Source organism: Tachysurus fulvidraco, chromosome 23 (genome assembly GCF_022655615.1).
Source record: "Tachysurus fulvidraco isolate hzauxx_2018 chromosome 23, HZAU_PFXX_2.0, whole genome shotgun sequence".
Lineage (NCBI taxonomy): Eukaryota > Metazoa > Chordata > Actinopteri > Siluriformes > Bagridae > Tachysurus > Tachysurus fulvidraco.
Genome location: NC_062540.1, coordinates 16979227 through 16993931, shown reverse-complemented (window position 1 = coordinate 16993931; position 14705 = coordinate 16979227). Strand labels below are relative to the sequence as shown.

Sequence of the window (14705 nt, the reverse complement as noted above, 5' to 3'; positions counted from 1 at the left end):
GCTCAGACAGTGATCTGACTGCAATAAATTATTATGGTAATATTACTGTTATAGGAAAATAATCAACTTTCGGACAATAACGTGACTTCATCCCAATAACAATATGCTCCATCATGCTTTATTCCTTTGGTATACAACACTGCATAGATGGTGTCATTCCATATCATCTTCCTGACATGAGGTTATACAAAAGCCCTTGAACCTCCCACCGTTCAGAAAAACATAAAAGCTCCAGACTATCTAAAGTTAATTTTGTGCTGAAATCAAACATGCAAACCAATAGGAGCATTTTAATCTCTTAATCTTGCTTTTATCTTGCGATACCGGCTGGAAGTTATAACAAAAAACACATCTAAACCACATCACACACCTTTATAGCCGCCATAAAACCTAAGCAATTTACTGAAAAAAAAATGAAAGCAGATCATTCACAGTGAAAAATCATCCTGGTGGCCACATGGGGAGCGACGCGTCAAACCGCCATGCAACCTTTTGTCCTTGTCCTACATATACTGTACCTTTCCAGAGAAGAAAACCTCACACACAAGCAGAGAAGCTTTACAAAAGATGTTCCCTCTCTATTTCTTTACAGTGTTAATGTGAGGACATTCTGTCCTGTCTTTCTCAGTCCGTCTCTTGGGCTTGCCTTTTCTAAATTCTTTCTACCTCCTGGAGACGCCCCAGCTTGGGTCAGCAATCCCCATCTCCTTTCTGTCTGTCTGTCTGTCTCGCTCTCCAAACTGATGAGAAATGACAACAGGAGATGACCTCGAGTCGTGGCTTTGCTGGGGCAAAGCGCACACACAGAAGCAACCAGAGAGAAGACGATAGAAGTGAGAGAGAGGGAACTGATAGAAACTGTATTGACCCTTTATTGCTGATGCAGGGATCTGAAATGCTACAAATACAATACAGGTCAATATACATTATTGTGCATGGACAGTCAACCTAAACACCCAAACAGATGGGTGAGATCGAAGTAAAACTGCAGACTGACCACTCCCAAAAGCAATTATGACATCAAGATGACATCTGTAATTTATTCCAGGTCAGACATGACAGGTCAATGTGTCCTTCACACAGCCAAGCTGCTCTCTTTAAATGAGTTTAAAAAGCCTTCTACAAGCTCCTCATTAACAAAATGACCAGAGATCAAATTGCTGATATGGTGATATTATTACACGGTAATGGATTTCTGATAATATGTTTATTTGAGCAAGGGAGGAGAAAAAAAAAAACAGCACCACGTAGAGCTTCGGTGAAACTGCAGCAGAAGCGGCTTTCCTTGAGAGACAGTCTACATGTGTGTTAGAAACAGTTATAATAACGCTATTGTTAGAGGAATTAACACTTCATTGTAGTTCCTTTCCACATGAGAGCCAGAGAAACATAGCATACATAATCCCTATAAATAAAGCCGACAGGTGCTTCCACTGCGACGTCCCTGCGGGAAGAATCTCACCAACTGTGTGTTAGGCAAAATAAGAGATCTCAGCCAGAAGAGAGTAGGAAAGAAGAACAAATGTGTTTACACGAACAAATGCGAGTCCTCTCCATGTCTTGTAAGCCTGGAGGAAAGTACTCTCTCTTTACCCAGTGTAAATATTGTGAATGTCCTGTACGATGTTGTTTTCATGCTGAAATGATGCACACTTTAATTAGCCTGTCGGCAGCAGCGAGGATAAGGACACCAGGATTCTAGAAACACCAGGAGGCTTTTGTGTGCTCTCATGATGAGTGTGTGTTGTGTGACTAAGCACAGCTACTCATCATTTGTCATCTTCATTCCTGACATTTAAATAGCAGGAGGCATCAACACTTGTGTTGTTTGTGACAATCACGATAATTGAATAAATCATCATAATACGTGATATGCGTCATATGTGGAATGATACAGATCCAAGTTTCTGTGGTTGGTCACAAAGCCCAGCATAGCGAGTGTGTGGAATAGTCTTTCACACTTTATGCTAAAATAATTATACTTAATACTAATTAATAATACTTTAAACTTTATACTTAATACTAATATTGTATTTGAATAATAAGAAGACTTTCCAGACCTGGATGAGAATGAGCAAAACTCTTTATTGGTGCTGATCAGCCTCTGCTTCCATTGAGCTCAAGGAAGAAAAAACTTCTAAGTCGAAAGTATCAAAGACAAACCCAAACAGCGCATCCCCATGCCACCCAAAAGAGTTCAAACACAAAAAAGCAAGCAAGCAGGAGCAAGAGCAGCCCCTCCAAAGGAATCTCCTCAATATATACCCTGGAACCTCTAGGTGCGTCTATACCTTCTTACGTCAATCCACCTGACCTGTCTGGGTTTTTTCCCTGACTCTACAGAATCGCCCCGTGACCCCCAATAGTTTGTCAAAACTATTGTTAAAAATGTGCTCCAGAGAACTTCTTGTACGCTTCCCTGTCACATATCACACAGAAGACATGTCTCGTGGACCAATCTCCCAATCTCCCTTTATACAATTACAAAGAGTGAGTTTTTCTCTATCTTTTTCTATGTTTTGTCTGTATATGATTGCCACTGATCATACGCCTATATACACATATACATATATATACACACATACACATGAATACGATAACCATGACATATACAAAAACCTATGTATGAGATATCCACCTATATTAATACCTACATTAATCACATCTCTACATATAAAATGATCAATGATACTCTATCACCTATGGTATAAGAGTTCTGATTTAGAATATGATTATGACATAAGTTTATGCTCATAGGTTAGGATTATGTGTTTTGATTAAAATAACCTTCTGGTTCAGAATCAATTGTATTTTATAATATTGTTTTGCATATATGTGGAGGTCTGTTTATGCTGACTCCTGACTCCTAGACTTATGATCTCAGTCTGTCTTGTTTGTCCAGACAGGGCCTGCACATGCATTTTTATTTTAAGCCTTAGTTCCTCTGTTCTCTCCTAAAGGACAGGTTCCCTTTTTCTTGTTTTTCTCAGATTCTCAGAGTTCTGAGTACTGAGTTTTATAACAATAAACCCAATAAACCACCTTATCTCTGTTAACACTTGTCTCAAGGCGTCTAACATTATATGTGTGTGTGTGTGTGTGTGTGTGTGTGTGTGTGTGTGTGTGTGTGTGTGTGTGTGTGTGTGTGTGTGTGTGTGTGTGTGTGTGTGTGTGTGTGTGTGTGTGTGTGTGTGTGTGTGTGAGAGATTCCTTGCAGTTGACTAAAATACCACCCAGGGTGTATGTAAAAGGTTTTCCTGTGATGGACTCCAGATCCTGCACCAACCTGATCAGGATCAAGTGCTTGCAAAAGATGATGGTATGATTAATCTTAGGGGTCAAACTCAATGCCGCTATCTATCTGTTGCCTGTCTGTACAATGATAAATCTGTTTATACATTTTTTTTTTATTGTTTACATCATATGTTTTACATCATAGGTTTCTCCTTATGCAAATTTTCTGAGCCACTGTATCATGCTTTTGAAGATTTTACTCAGTGTATTTCCATTGGTCTTGGACTTTTTGGTCACCTTGTACTGTACTGTATATCTGTAAAACCTGTTAAAATAATGACTCCAACAACTTTGCCCCTGGTATTAATGGAAAGCACAAGAAAATCTCAGAAATTGAAATAGTTAATGGGACTGTTTTGTACCTGCCTACACTTTTCTGTCCATCCACTTATCCTACACAGAATCGAGGGGAACCTGGATTCTATCCCGGGGGCTTGAGGCACAAGGTGAGAGGCACCCTGGATCTCACACATACCCATTCACACACATTGACAATTTAGAGCCTACGACAGCTGACTTTGGACCACGGGAGGAAACCCCCGAAGCATGAACCACTAAGCCAATGTGCTAAATGTGTGATTTCCATAAACACATACATGAATGATGATCAACACATTTCAGAGACCTGAGAAAAGAATCAAAAACTTGTTTGCAAATAATTCAAGTCTAGGGGCACCAACAGCTGCTCTAACATCTGTATGTATATGTATGTACAGTATGTATGTACACACAAATGTGGTAACTAGAGATTAAAACTGAAAAAATGCACAGACTATATAAGGAAAAGAAAAAGAAAAGAAACATTTGGCACGGAAATATTACCTGCTTATAACTGTAAGCAAGCAATGAAGTCAGATGATACCCAGTGCCAGAAACTCTCAGAAAAGTGTTTCATAATGCAATTTACGACAATAAAGATTCTCCTTTTGCAACCATTTCAGCTTCGTACTTTTTTCTTTCTGAGCCACACAAACCTGACTGTAACCTCACCCTTTTCTATGTCTTACATTCTTCCTCAGCTCATTTTCTCTCAGATCATTTCCCCAGCCCCCTCACAGTGAGCTCTCATTCTTTATTTTATTTATTTATTTATTTTTTGAGACTTTATAATTTTATTATTCAAAAGCAAATATAATAACAGAAGTTTTGGAGAGTTACAGCAGTATGTTCTCCATTCATTATTATAATATAGAAAAAAATTTGAAATGTATATGTAAACTTTTAAAAAACAACAAAAAAAACACATTGACTTTGCTGACTGATCAACTAAGTTTCTGCCCATGAGTTAACAGGGGTGTAAAACCTCATGTGTTAATTCTTAAGGCACGATTTCACACACACAAACAAGAACGCACGATATCTCACACACACACGAGAACACAGTCAAACCGAACAAAATCATTTTTTTGGCATTATTTCAACGAAAACAAAAAGGAAATGTGCTCTAGTCTTATATAGTGATAGATAATACAGTACATTAATAATAAAATGAAATTTGAAAGAAAATTGTAGACTTAAACTGAACATGCATTTAGAGCTGAACAATTTTTGACATTTTGATCAAATATTTCACTCATGTGACACTCAAAAAAAGGTAGAAAACAGCATCATGAAAAACTGACCCTTCTTCTTAACAGCTTTTTTTTTTTTTTTTTTTTTTAAGAGAAGCTGAAATGTTGTTGTTAGGAAGCCGCAGCTGTGTGGGTTCAACACTGAAAACGGCAAACAAGAAACTTCCTTTTCATTTTTTCTTCTTTTTAATTTTCATCTAGACCCAAAAACCTTACATATGATTAAGGACCATAGTGATGGCTAGAAGTAGCAACAAAAAAAACCCCAATAAAAACAAAAGCAAAACTTTTTTTTATATATATTTATAAACCCAATTTTATGTACATTTACTTATTTAAAATATTATATACTATAGACAGATATGTCTGCTTATTTATATTTAAGCTTTTATTTTTTATTTATTTATTTATTTTTCTTTTCAGAGCTCTCATTCTTTACTTAATGTGCTCCCCGTCCTCTGCTCCTTTTTGAAACGCCGCCAGCCTCTTATGCCTCGGGTCATTCGCTTTCTTAACTGCACAGTCACCTCGTTAGGCTTATTAGTGTTGTCTTTCTCATCCATGTTTCTCTCGTTCTCTTTTTCTTTCACTCCAGATCTCTCATATTTCAGCACACTCTTGTGTTGCTACCAGTACATGGTAGCTTTTTTTTTTTTTACTCAACTCCCTCTTCTCCATCTCTTCCTCAACGCTGTTTCATCTTGTCCTGCCTACTACATACTGTACAGTAAGGTGGTTGTTTATTTCATACGGATTCCCTGAAGTGTTCAAGTAAAGCAGAGAGTTTTTGTTTTTTTGGGGGGGTATTTTTTGGCCAAGCCTTTCAACAGTGCTGAAAAAAAGGTATTTTTTTTTGCTGCAGAACAGACAAGACTCCTCGCAGGGCTCGGTTCAACCTGGTTTCCCTCACACACTTGGAAATGATGTGCATAACAAGAACAAGCTCAAATGAATAAGAGTAGTAATAAAGTGCACACAGATATGCAGAAACACTTAAAACCATGGGGAAAATGTTCAGAAAGTTGCCCTGGATTGTGATATCACCGCTTAGAAGAAATCTGCAGGAGTTTGTGAATATTTTAGCATTACATAACCTTTTTTGTAGCAATGCACAACTGTTATGCAAATACCCAAAGCACAGGATGTGAAAGCTTGGGCATATGAGATCAGTTCATGACTTGAGTGCCAACACCAAAAGAATTAATGTATTATAGATTTAGATGTATTTGAAAATGACAGCTTGAGCGTGTGAATTCTTCTCTCGCACACCATAAGGAGCATCATGATTTCCCCAGACCCCGTGCTGTGATGCTTGGGAATGAGAAAGCCCTCCTCAAACTCTTCTCCTTCCATTCTGGCGCGGCCCTACTTCCCCGAGCCCTGCCGAGAGATGCTCCGTCGCTCCGGTTGGTGGGTTGCATTGGAAAAATTGGAAATGCGCAGTAGGTAAGATTAAATTAGCTGTGTGTATAGGGATTACTGCCAGCTAGCATGCTGATCTCCTCCCACGCTCCTCCTAATCCAGCTGTAATGAATATATCACTCAGGGCACCAGGTACCACTACACTTCCATACACACTTTTCATAAGGTGTGTGTAGTCAACCAGCCAATCCTGTAACACAGCACACACCTCAACCTTCCTGCCAGTCGTACAGTGATGTTAGTCTCCGGCCAAGGCAAGCTGATCTTGAGCATTAAGCTCGGGACTTAACAGAGGAACCACAGAAACATCTGATTCACATAATCAATGATTAACAATCAATCAATCAATCAATTAAAATTTTATATAGAAATATGTCAGATTACATACTGTATGTGCCATACACAGTTAGCGTAAATTTTTCTATTTTGTATTATGATTGTATTATACACATGATTCAAGATTCCAGTTCGTCAGTGGGCAGTTTACTAGCTCCTGCACATGAACAAACAGGCTTCAAAAACAATCACAATTCAATACAGTATTATTGATAGACTTGAATTTTTGAAATCCTAAAATTGACCAGCTATGAAGATTTCAGTGCAGCTTTGCCTTGCTAGCTAGGATCCATGCCACTACAGGGCTCTCAAGTTTTGAAGACAGGCAAGCGTGACATCTCTCTCTCTCTCTCTCTCTCTCTCTCTCTCTCTCTCTCTCTCTCTCTCTCTCTCTCTCTCTCTCTCTCTCTCTCTCTCTCTCTTCCCCCCTCGAAAAAAAAAAAACATTTAAAAACAATAATGGGGGAGTAAGGATCAACGACCGCATTTTAAGTGTTTGTTGCCTTTTTGGACTCCTTTATCATTTGTAATGTTGCTCCCATTTAAAACAGTTCGGTTCAAGCCAAGCCATTTTTAGGGTCACGATTGAGACAAGAGATAAGCTGTCCAGAGACAAGCTGTTTCGTGATGAGGTTTTGTTCAAACCGAGCATCGAAAATACCCTCGCTAATGTTTTTTTTTTCCATTGGTTGTTGCGTTAAATCCTATGCAGATAATGCTATTTTCTGATTGGCTATTGTGTAGCCTCTTTTTTTGATTGGCTGATAAGTGGCAGGCTCGACAAAGAACTGAGATGCGCTTGATTCCTGCCCGTTTCCATAGAGACAGCGGTGCGGACAGATACATTTTGGGTGCTGCGGCTTATTAAATATATGATAAATAGTCAAAAACTTTTTTTGCATGAGAAATACGATGTGTGGCGGGAGAGCGTGACAAAAGACCAAAATGTGTCACTGTCACTCTCAATGTGTGACACTTGACAGCCCTGCCACTAGCTAGCATAAAGTTACAACAGTCTTGATTTCTGCAACAAACCAGATATTTGTGAGTCAAACAAATCCAAATGTATCACAGTACAATACGGTATTATTAATGGATTTGAATTATTAGCATTCTAGTAAAAGATAACAGAGCTAACACTAATGCTAGGTGTCCGTTATGAACCAGGTTATCCCTTGTACTAAATAATGAACTGTTAAACAGTTCTACACTTCGGGTCCTGAGTTTTAACCCAAAGTGTGTTTGGTGTTTTTATATACCTTTATAAATGAATCACACTCAGTCCTGACCTGAAAGAGTACTAGCGAAGCACTGAACTGTGAACAAGCACAGTTATATTGTTGTCCAAAAGTGGACTCAAAAAGGGAACTGCTTTTTTTGAAACCAATTGTCCATAGATGAGCTCTGAGGTTAGTTGTTGTTCACAGTACAATGTCTTTAGAGCTCATCAGTTGTGTATCACTGAATTATTAACGATATCATTCAAAACGGCAACTCTACATGAGGCTATAACGTGTCTGTCAATGAGGACAGAAATGGAGATAAGTGAAAAAAGAACAGAACAAAAAGGAAATTTGAAAGTGAGAAAGAAATACAGCAAAACATGAAGCATGTTATTTTCAGAAATCAAGTAGAACACAAACCCAAACCCAACAGCTGTTCACTTCTGGATCTTTTCTTTTTTTTGGGAATCAATTTGTCGTGTACACATATGCACAAAAAATGATGAGTCATTGTTCCGAAAACATTTGCTATCCTAAAATTGACCAGCTGTGAAGATCTCACAGCAGTTTATCTAACAGTAGCTAGCATCCATGCCGCATCCATGCACAATGTAACAACAGTCTTGATTTCTGCAACAGACCAGATATTTGTATATCAAAGTTTCATATAGCTCTATATAGTTCTATATATGGGACAGATGTTATGTAGCCGGATGCATTTTCCTGGAACAGTGAAAGGAAAATTGTTTTTTTTTTTGTCTGAGCAATAAGGCAGATTCTGTTATCATTCCCATTATAGCTGCTAGAAAGATAGAAATCCATTCCTTCGTGAAGTTAATAAGAATCCGGCTTTTTACATTATAGAAACGCCATAAAATAAAACTCCTTCCAATAAGATTTTCCATAGAGGAAAAACTTACAGCTTTTACCTCTAAATGTAAGAATAGAATAGAAGCTTTTATTTTGTCACATATACATTACTGCACAGTGAAATTCTTTTCTTTGCATATCCGAAATTTTGAGATTCAGGACAGAGCATAGGGTCAGCCATGATACAGCGCCCCTGGAGCAAGGACGGTTAAGGGCCTTACTTAAGGGCCCAAAAGTGTCAGCTTTGTAGTGCTGGGGCTTTAACCCTGATCATCCAATCAACAACCCGAGCCTTAACCATTTAAGCCACCGCTGGCCCAAAGACACTGGGGAATCTTTCCATAAATTTTAAAATAGCTGTTTTATTAGCATTTTTTTTAATGTTATATGTTTTGATCCAGTGGAATGTCTGTGATACACCATCTTTTTGAACAAAACCATTAGAAGTGATTTGAATTACAGAAGAAATTAATCAACACCTCCTAACATGATCAGAACAAACGACTGAGAATCCATTAGCGCTGTGGTGAAAATCATGGTTCAAATATCTGCTTCAAAAATATGTGCACTGTTCTGTTTATAGCTGGGGAAATTTTGATCTATTACAGGAAAAATAATGACACACTGCTTCTCAATAGACCAGTTATTACATGACAATACTCCAGTTCATCAGAGAGATTCAGGCTAAGTTTATTCCAGCATTTAGCCAGTAACGCTCCATTCAAAGGACAGGAGTGATAGTGAGATAGAAGACAAGGATGACTCACTGTGCCCTTAGTGAACAAAGAGATCATTTCATTTCAGTCAGTGCAGGAAGGAAATGGGAGTCATGGAAATTAAACCACACAGGAGATAGACACAAGGATTTCTTGACTTTTTTCCTGTAGATTTGCCTCTTGCACGATTCCTTAATTAACAAAAGTTATTGTCCTTCCAGTGGTCTTACTCTTCCAGCGTTCCTAGCAGCTCAGCACTTCTGAGATCGCAGGAAAAAAATAAAAGTGAGAACTCAGCACAGACAAATTGTTTATCAGTCTACAGAAAAAGTCTCTTGGACCCGAGTTACAGTACATTGAGGTTTAGAAAACTGACTCATTTTGAGTCGCAGCCAAATTGCTCTTTTAGCTTTCAGTGAATTTAGACCCTGTGACAGATTGGAAATGAACGTCAATTCAATTAATTTAATTTGCATATTTGGCCTGGGTTTTTAAGACTTCCTGCGTTATGGACGTTCTTGATGGATCGGTTTCCTTTTCATGGCTTTTGTCTGTGCGGTTCATTCTCAAAAACGCCATTAGTTTGATTGTGATCGAATGCCAAATAAGAAAGTAATAAATAAATAAATAAATAAATAGCGATACATGTGGCAGAAAAGACATTAAGAGGGAAAAGTGTGCACTGAAAGCTTGAGTGATGCTTGCTACTTATACTAATGCATGGGTATTAAGACTGACATTTAGGACGAGGCTGAAAAATCCTTCACCTTTGTTCTGAACCTTTCCCCTTTGGTTAAAGGCTTCCGGACAAGCTTTTAAGCCTGCAATCGCTTCCTATCTTCTTTTAGTGCAAGATTCCTGTCTGTATGTGCAGAATGGGTCGAATACACATCCTGTGCTTTTACTTCATCGCTATACACACCTCCAGTTCATCCTCCAAGTCCTCGTGTCGCACCTGCAGGCCACCATCCTCTCGCTCCCATGTGCCCAGTGTAATTCACACCACTACTATTACAAATGCATCTGCTAGAGTCTCAGTACTAGCTGCAGTAGCAATATCTCCTCCCTGGGCATGGATAAATTAAGCATGATGCTGGATTGGATTTTTTTTCTCCTCTGTGTGTGTGCATGAGAGTGTGTGTGTGTGTGTGTGTGTGTGTGTGTGTGTGTGTGTGTGTGTGTGTGTGTGTGTGTGTGTGTGTGTGTGTGTGTGTGTGTGTGTGTGTGTGTGGGAGTATTGGTGCATGCATGGTTATGGTGGCCCTCTGGTAATAACAGGTGGCTGCTCTGGAGGCTCTTGTGCTATGCCACGTCTACCTCAAATTCCTCTGGAACTGACAGATTGAGAGCAGATGCTCTCACTTCACTGAAACACTGTTTTCTGCCACTCTGCACACGATAGCGACGCTAAATCTGGTCTTTTTTTTTTCTCTTTCCCCATTGCTGGGATCTATTTGAACCATTCACACTCGTCAGACGATGAATTTAAGTGCGCATATATTACCAGCCTGAGGAGTGGCCTTGCTTGTCAAACGTGACCCCACCCTGCCTCTTTTACCGTCTGTTTGGCCCACGGCTCAATTAAAGCCGATTGCTCGGAGGACAGATCATATTTTGCCTCACAACAAGACAATGCTTTCATCCTGCAGGTGGAGTGACGGTAAAAATCTTTGAAAAATAAACTAAAAGACTGCTTACGTGCAGCGCCGTGCAAGCCTCCAAACATATCCTTAGTCTGTAATAAGCCGTATTGATTACAGGATGATGTACATGTATTTTTGTCAGGCTACATAGAATGCAACAGGAATTTCTTAGCTTGTGTCCATTACATCAAACAAGCTGTGAGCTCAGAAATAACAACACAATGCGCCATATCCGTATCTTATTTTACAGTGTGCATTATTAGCAACCTGAGCTTTCTATATAAGACCCACCCTGGATCTTACACACTGGAGCTCTGCCAGGTGACTGACATGGAAATAAGCACCTCTAGAAATAAGGCAATGAATGAATGAATGAATGAATGAATGAATGAATGAATGAATGAATGAATGAATGAATAAAAGGAAGAAAGGATGAACGAATGAATGAATGAACAAATGCCAAACCTGATGCACCATTATATCTATCTCTCTTGGATATCTACTATTTATACAGAGGCCATAATATAAATAAAACTGTATTTAGTTTGCTACTGTTTGCTTTAGTGCACACACCCTGGACCTACACAGCGGCTGCAGCAGACAGGAGCTCGAGTGAGTCGAGACCAACAACCAGGATGCCACGAGAGAGTGGAGCAATCATTATCGATGGTTAACACAATTAGCAAGAGAGTAGGAGGGTGGAATAGGAGGAGGGAGACTGATAAATGAACAGACAGATAGAAAGAAGCAGTCCAAAGCCTATAATATATATATATATATACTGTATATATGAGACCGATCAGGTCCAAAAATAACAATGAAGGAAATAGTGTTCAAGAAGGAATCGTTTAGTTGTTGAGTCAATGGTTAGTGTTATTTTTAATTATTAAGTCACACATAATGAGAGTATTAGAGATGTATCCGTTGCATCCAAAACAGCTGTTATTTAATAATGAACCCTGTTGCATGCATGCATTACATGAGACCTATGTTCAGGAAAATGATCCAAGTTTATTTTATTTGTTGTTGTTTTTTTTGTTTTGTTTTTTTAAAAAAGACTATTTTCAAAAGTTCACTGTTCTTTCAGTGACAACACATCAGCTGCTTTTGATACCGTGGGAAGACTTAATTATCCACATGACATGCAAATTCTAAATTAAGCATTTGCCTTGGAAATCTAAACACACAGCCATCTGTATTACCACTAAGTGTGTGCGCTTATAGCTGATAAGTGATTTTTCAGTACAATTCTAAACGAGTTGTCATGACACACACGTAACATACTGTACCCTTGATCTCCATGCAGTATATAAAATTCTATCACTCAAAATTCTACAGCTTTCAGGAAAAACGCTCCTCTTACCTTCCTTCCTTATTTGATATTTTCCCTCTCTTTCTTGAGGTGAGGTCTTGAGCTTCTTCTTCTCTAAAAAATTGATGGTGGCCTGTGTGTTCTGATGCTGCAGTGCTAGAAAAAAACCACACTCTCACACACTCACACACACACACACACCCTCTCAGACTCGCTCGTTCTCTCCCTCCCTGCGTCTGATTCGCTGCTGGCTGGAGGTGACATCACCCTTTCTCTCCAGCTCCCTGCCTCTCCCTACCACCCTCATCCCCTCCCTTCTTCATTCTCCTTACTGCTTTTGGACCATTCCTTTATTGTCTCCGCTCTATCATTGCTCTGCTCCATACTGGCCGATGAAGAGGAAATCCAATCAAAAGGAGAGATGACATGAGGCATGAAGGCTTTGCAGCAGAAAGCCGTAGCACTATAAAGATAGACGTCGGATATGGGCTTTGCTAATTAGTGCATAATTATGCCACATCTGCAGGGCTGTGCTGGAAACGTTTGATGTTCTTCTCTAACTCTCTTTGGCAGTGGAAGGGAGGACGAGGAATTAGTCCTGATGGATAGAGAGGAGAGGAGAGGAGAGGAGAGGAGAGAAGAGAAGAGAAGAGAAGAGAAGAGAAGAGAAGAGAAGAGAAGAGAAGAGAAGAGAAGAGAAGAGAAGAGAAGAGCGAAAAAGGCAAAAACTGACAAGGGACAAGAAATCTTTCTCCTTATGGAAGAAATAATTCAGTGTATTTGGGAAGAACTCTTAAATAGGTGACTAGGAGTGAAGCAGAAATATAATGAGTAAACTGAATCATTTCCCAGTTCACAAAGCTTTCCTGCTGTAAATACCCAAGCTACAGTATGCAAACGCTGTTGATGATCAGATTATGAGACAGAGAGACACAGAGCAGTGGCAGTGGATGTCTGAAGCAAAGTTCAAGCTGCACGTCAGTGAATCGACATTTACGGAGCTGATCTCTTTGTATCATCTCCAGATTGTCTCTCGTTGATCTCTGTTCAACTCCAACCTGAATCCCGCCATCTCAGGGGGCCAGAATCAGGCCAGACCACCTGCTGTTAAACACACACACACACACACACACACACACACACACACACACAAATCCCAGCTTTCCGTTTGCCTGGTTTTAGTTTAGGTAATGTTTTTGTGCTATACCTCTAAGCCCTGTGAAGTGAGGCGGAACAACAAAAACCTATGCAAATCACATCTAATTTGAATAAACCATTTGCAAAGGCAGCCATAGGTGTAACCTCAGACAATCAAAACCAAATTGTTCTATGGAGGAGATGAAAACCTTGTATTGAATATGACTCCTGTTTCGGAAGTGGGAGACAGAAAGGAGAGCAACAGTAAATAATGTTAACGAAAACTAGTCACATTTATAGTCAAATGAGTTAGAGTCCTAGAGCCAAGTAACAATATTTTTCCTTCTTCCTTGTTTTTTATTATTATTTTTTTGTTTGTTTGTTTGTTATTTATGAGAAGCAAACCGTAGTCCTGGCTTAAAGCTGACATTGTTTAGCAGAGAGAACAATCAGCACTCGAGTACTAGGAGTGTAACGAGAAAGCTCTCTATTTGTTATGTCTACGTAATAAAGTAGCCTATTCAGGTCAACACTCAATTCAGTTTAATTCTATTTGATTCAATTCAGTTCAATTTTATTTTATTTTGAGTTGTATCAAAGCAGCTTTACAGAACATAAGAAATATAGTAAAAAAAAAAAAAGTTTATTATACAAAGATTAATATACAAAAGATCAAGATTTAAATTAGACTTCTATTTAAATGTGTTTGTATTTATCCCCAATGAACAAGTCTGAGGTGACTGTGATGACTGTGATGAGGAAAAACTCCCTTAGATGGAAGAGGAAGAAACCTTGAGAGGAACCAGACTCAAAAGTGAACCTCATCCTCATTTGGGTGACACTGGAGGGTATGATTATAAACTGTTATAAACAATTAATCAAGCCCCCACTCTCTGAAAATGTAGCTTCTACTTTATCTTGAAACAGATGATGCTACACAGGTTTCATGAGCTAATATACTAGCTTAAGAAAAGCAGCAATGGCTATGCAAATTCTCCCCAAGGCATTAAGCACTGGTGTATGGACGATGTCCAGCGTATGGATGATGTCCAGCTAACAAATATAATTACCGCACTGAGTAATTGAAATAAAAGTAACTGTGATTCAGACACTACATACAGCTAACGAAGCACTCCTGCTTCATCATATTCAGCACTAGTATGGTGCACTGGACAAACAA

At 39.0% G+C, this 14705-nt stretch overlaps 1 protein-coding gene across 5 annotated transcripts in view; it reads right to left on the bottom strand.

Annotated features, from left to right (window-relative positions):
• The window catches only part of l1cama (L1 cell adhesion molecule, paralog a), a 55715-nt gene extending 43091 nt beyond the window's left edge, over positions 1 to 12624 (bottom strand). For 4 of the 5 annotated variants that reach the window (XM_027170429.2, XM_047806810.1, XM_047806809.1 and 1 more), the window contains exon 1: positions 12440 to 12624. The gene's annotated coding sequence lies outside the window, so the exon portion shown is untranslated. Of the gene's footprint in view, positions 1 to 3656; positions 3709 to 12439 lie in introns of all 5 variants that reach the window. The other variant, XM_047806808.1, reaches the window with a different exon arrangement.
• Positions 12625 to 14705: the final 2081 nt, after the last annotated feature.